We start from the raw sequence: 6,180 nt of genomic DNA, 5'->3' as shown, positions 1-6,180 counted from the left end.
AGATTGGAGATTATTTTTTTTTTTTTTTTTAGTGGAATATTGGTTAGAATTTTTATTCGAAGTTGTTAAATATATAATTTTTATATTGATGATTGTTGATTGAATACGATAATAAATTACGATAAAGCTGTTATTTAAACAATTTTTACTTTCAACAATTTTCTGCGAAAAATTTTTATTATTTTGAAAATTTTTGATTTAATAATAAAAATGATTAAATGAAAATATTTTATTTTACATTTTTGATATATTTGATGTGGAATCTCTTGAATGATAGAATCTCCTTGCAATGTTCTGTTTAATAAGAAGATTTAAATGATTCAATAAAAAATATATAAAATATGAAATTCGAATTTATCTTTTATTTGAAATATTGTAATAAATTTTGTTGGATTTTGTATAAACAAAATTTTTATATAAAATTATGTTCCTTTTCTCTATCTTTTTTTTTTATCCAAAAGAGAGATTCAAGAGATAATAAGAAGAATTTAAATAGATTAACAGTTCTATGTATTTGGATGAGTGAGATTCGAATTTACATTTTACAGAAATTTTTAATGGAATTTGCTGGAATATACTAGGTAAAATTTTTATACGAATCGGAGGAACGCGTTTTATTAAAATGAAAAATAATTTGGGCAGAACAGAATAATAAAGGAATTTAAATAAATAATAAAAAGGTTTGATATGTACTCGTACAATTCGAATTCATTTTTTACCAGAGTTTTTATCAAATTTTGAAATTTATTTTACATGAAATTGGGCTTGGAAGTTTTAGAAATTGCATTCGAATGGAAATTTTGTTCAATATAGATGTGAATACAAAATTTTAGTAATTATAATAGTAAATCGAATTAGAATAAAAAGTTATGATATCAAAACTAATGATATAAGGATAAATATTACAAATTTCACGATAGAATTTATTAATAATTCTTAAATTTATACAATCCTCAAGAGTGCACAATTTGCAAATAATTTTGCACTATATCTTAGCGTTCATCTATTAATGTCTATCATATTAATATGATAAACTATGACTCTGAGGATCGAGCTCTCGAATGTGGAAAAAAAAGATTTTTTTTGACTCTATGAGAAAGAAAATAAATGCGTGCATTAAATTATTCGAATAAAAAATGATTTATAAAACAATTGAAACGTTACAAATTACTCAGTACACAAACTTGTTAAGTTAATGAATATTTGAATTGATTATAAAATCAATTTCTGATCTTCAATCGACGTATTCTCGTAATTGTATGAACATGTCAATTTCTATTGGCTTTATCATAATGTCTACGCAAATTGAATTGAACTACTTTTGATAATCAATAATTAGTAATCAAACATGCAAATGAATTAATAATGTAATTAATTATAGCTATCTGTGACAGTAATAATTAATAACCAACCGACTACTATTCTCCATTTAACGAAAATCCATTCATGGATATATATCCACTATATTATTTAAATACTAAAAATTTTTTTATTTCTAAATTTTTAATTATATAATCTTTAATCTTGAAATAAATTTATATCAAATAAAATTCATATAAATGAAATTTTTATCCTTTCAATTAATAGCTATAGGAAAATAAATTTCCAAAATAAACGCAATTTCTCAAAAATGGCTCGTTACTTTGAAACATCTAGTAATTAAAAAAATTACTAGATTTCTACATCTCAGAAACACATTTGTTTTCTTCTCCATATCGTGTATAAAATTTAATTCTGATATGAATATTAAAATAAAACTTACCAAAGCATCTAGTAACAAAAACTCACTAGATTTCCATTGTTTTAATTATCTCCTAATTCTTAAATATTCAAAGATTAAGTTTTGTTAAATTATCCTAATATCCCGTACAAATAAAAAGGTGTGTCGAGTCTCGTTTCGCGTGTTATGCGATTAAAAGAAGAGGAGGAAAAAATTCGAAAAATTCGAGAAAGCGAAAAAGAGGAATGGAATGTTAACTGTGGATAATAGGTAAATAGCAAAGGGCATCAAAAAAGTCTGGAAATACATGGGAGCGTGTTCATTACGCGCTTAACTGTAACATTGTCTAGGAAAAAAAAAATTTCTCCAGCACCACTCATCGCAATTTTAACCCATGACAATAATGGGTTAACTCGTTTTGTGTTAATCATGGATAAAAATATTTGAATCGTCGTTGTTATTTGACATCGAAATTGTAAGAACAAGAAAGAAAAAAAACTGATGAATTAAATATACAGAATTCTAATTAAATAATTGTTGAATTGTTTCGATTGAATTATTTAAAAATTGAGTTAAATGAGAGACATTGAATTAATATAAAATTGTTATAATGTAGTTGATAATTTTAATTTTTTTTTTTTAAAAAGATTCAAAATTTTCTTCTATCATTCGTTTCGAACAATCTAAGTAAGAAATGGTTGCGTCTTAATTTCGCTCACGAGGCAATAAAATCGAATTAAGAACAGAAACGAGGAGGAAATAGCAATGCCAAAAGAAAATAAATGGAGAGAGTGCGTGTCGAGGCTCTCTGTATCTCAATCTATCGAATAAAAATCTTTCGGATCCCTCGAGTTCCTCTTCGCAATGAACGGATATATTTAATTATCTTCATTAACTTTCTACACGACGTGTCTATCAGCCTAACATTCCGAATGATCTCTTCGAATGGCTTAATATTAGAAAGGGAGATAAAGAAGATTGATAAAAAAGAAAAAAAATTATGGATGCACCATAACTCACCGATAACCGGAAGTTCTTACGTTTCTTGCTGTTGAAAATTGACTTTCCAACCAGTTGAGCAAAATCCTAATCATTTTTATCTTGTTGCGAAAAGATGTATATTTAATCGTTCGTATTCTCAAGTTTATCTGTTTAGAAGAAAAGAGATTACAATTCATTTGAAATACAGGAAATAATTATTGTCTCGATGTAATAATATAGTACCAAGAAAAAAGTGGATATGAATTAAAATTAAAAATTTGATATACGTAATTTTCAAGTTGCATAATCTTGTAAGAGGTGATAGAAGGAGTAATGATACGTGAAAGAAAGTTCTTTGAAACCTGTTCATTTTTTATTCCTTTCCGGTTTTAGAAGTTGGAAAGAGCATTAAAGTTCAGTAACTATATTACAAAAATAAAAAAAAATTGTGAAGTTAAATGTGAATTAAATGTCATCCGAACGTGTTTTATCCGAATTTCTCATATTTGAATAATTAATATATTATACTTTTTTGAAAATTATGCAATTACAATATGCATTTTTAATTAAAACGACGACGTAAGATCAAAATTTATATTTATACAAAACAAATAATTTTCATTTCATTTATATGGATTGATTTATCTAAACATTTTTACAATGTGATAAATTATACCATTATATTGTAATTTATTATTTTCACTCTCTATCTATTCTCGATCTTCACAATTTCCTCCGAATCTTAATCAACGATTTTCGTCCATTCAGAATTCGTTCAGAACAGAACAGCACTGACATACACGGTTTCCCATGGCTCCACGTGATTCGCATGCTTTCACTTTTTCCGTAACGGGGCGGTTTATATTATTTTTATATCACGGGGCCCCATTTAAACATAGGTGAAAGTATGCAATTTCGAGGAAAAATTCCGGCCAGGTTTTAAAACAGTAACATTTATATTACGCGTAATTTCGTACCATTTACCGAAATAGTTTGTTAATTCATCGTTACTTTCCTTCTCTATCCACCATTGTTCTCAACATCGTGAATTTTCCTTTTTTCTTTTACTCCGAGAACATCTGTTATCAAATAAGGCGTGCAATTTGAAATTTCTTCCGATTGTTGATGATGATAATGATCTCTGAGAAAGGCAGTAATTTTACAATCTTATTAAACTCTTTTAAAATGACTTAGATTATACTTTCATTCACGTATATCGAATTCATATCAAAAAAACATTCATAATCACCAATCTTTCGAAATAATCTCTTCCTTATCCAATCTCTTTTCAAGTAACTCGAAAATTACCAATCTAGAAAATTCTTATTTTTGAAGTCTTCAATTTTAATTCCACAATACCAATCTCGAAACAAAAAAAAAATTCATATATTGAACATCATTCTAATTAAACTAGCCTACCAGTTCCAATTCGTATCAATTTCTACGTACTCTAATTTACATCATTACAGTTGTGCATTACAATCATTGGAACCAATTAAAAAACGTATCGGAACTAGGCCACTACTATCTCGAGAACTCTTGACTCGTTACTTCATTGTTACGTTTTCTTTCTCGACGAATTCCAACGTATACGAGGTATATCTCGAATAAGACATCGAACATTGTTGCGACATCACCACCACGAAAGAGTTGATTCGCGTTCAGGTGTTGAGAAACGTTGAGGCGAGTTTTCAAACTTGCGTCACGTACGTCTATTAGTCGACTATTTCTCGCTCGAGCGTAAAGTGGTTCGTTTGTGAATGCGTGCAATGAGAGAAAGAGAGAGAGAGAGAGAGAGAAGATATTTTCTCGTGGAAACGCGTGAGATAGGAAGAAGTTATCGCTAATCAAGTATGAAAGTGTAATTGCACGAATGATTTATTCGAGCTTGTTCAACAAGTGTGAATTAAGTATTATTAGGTGTATATATAGTTATCTTGTTTGGCAATATTGCGAGCTGAAACGATTTATCGAGCCTTTTAATTTTAGTACGTTAAAATTGTGTAATCTGTTTTTTTCTTCTTTTTTTTCAATTCGTGATATATGTGAATTTGATTTTTTTTTATGATTTAGGAAAGATAATTATTTAATGATTGAAAAAATTGAAATATTTCAAGAAATGATAGAATTTATTCATTCGTTGGATTTAATATTTCACTTTATGTTTCCGAATGTGTGTATAAATTATCCTATTATCGATAGCGGAAGAGTGGAATAAATTCCAGTATCCAGCTTCGAGTTATGAAAGGCTGATTGAAAAATAAAATGCGAGAAAAGGTGGTCTGAAACCAGATTCGATCTCGTATTTTAGTAAGTATTACGTACTACGTTTTGAGAGACAGTGATAAATCGTACATTTTTGTAATAAAAACAGATGGTCTAATTATTTTATGGTCATATATATATCTACCATCTTTCTTTCAATCAAATCAAATTTAGTTTCGACATTTTACCATTGCAAACTACTAATTTTTATCCATTTTACCTTCTTACTTATTTCCACTCTTCCATCCATCGAAACAATCCAACTCCATTCCCAACCTTGGACTACCCTGCAGATCCTCATCCTTATACAAAAATTTTTCATTCCCCCTCAGACACCATAAATATTCTCCCAAGAAACGTGCCAATCTTATTCGAAACAACTACATTTCATTTCCTTCATACACCCAACGAATCACCCCTTTAATCAAAAGAAGCAAGTACACGATCCAAATCTGTTCCATTCGTGGGTCGAACCGTTCTCGTTCCGTTAAGTAACGACTCCCTGCGCTCGATAATTGACAATTAACGCGTAAATTTTATCCTGTTGCACGCAAAGTGGAAAGCGAAAGGCCGGCGCAAACAGAGCGCGAAACCCGTTGAAAACATGCCCCGCGCGGAATGTTATCGCTCGGCTTTTCCGAAAGCCGCCTTTCCAACCCACCGATCCCCTTCCCTTCCACCTCCCTTCTCGTCTCGAAAAAATGTTGCAACGTTGCTCTCCTCCAATCTTTCCCTCGGATTTTTCTATTTTAACGGTAACGGAAAAACAATCGTCGATCGTCGTTGGACGATAGACGCGGCATAAAAAAAGGTTAAAAGTTTTGTTTTCTGATTATCGTTACTCGGTATCAACTGTATCAACAATCGAGTATCGATTCTGTATTCGAAGGGGAAATGGGGTGAGATATGGGGAAAGTTTGCGCGCGCCAAGTTTAAGTATACATGGAGGATAGTTTGGATATGGATTGGATATATTATGGAGGGGTTAGGGGATGTTTGTACCAGTAATACGATATGAAATTAATTTCTCTTTAGTGATTAAATGTGTATATATAATACGTATAGGATTTTGAACAGAGAGATATTGGAATTTAATTTTTTCTTTTTTCTTCAAGCGTTTTATAAAATGGTGGAATTTTTATTTTGGAAAATTTACTTCTGAAATTTATTTTTCGAGAGTGTTACAATGGGGATAAAGTGTATGAGCGGTGGCG

This window comes from Apis dorsata, unplaced genomic scaffold, assembly GCF_000469605.1.
Source record: "Apis dorsata unplaced genomic scaffold, Apis dorsata 1.3 scaffold_132, whole genome shotgun sequence".
Lineage (NCBI taxonomy): Eukaryota > Metazoa > Arthropoda > Insecta > Hymenoptera > Apidae > Apis > Apis dorsata.
Note: the sequence above shows the minus strand (reverse complement) of the source record.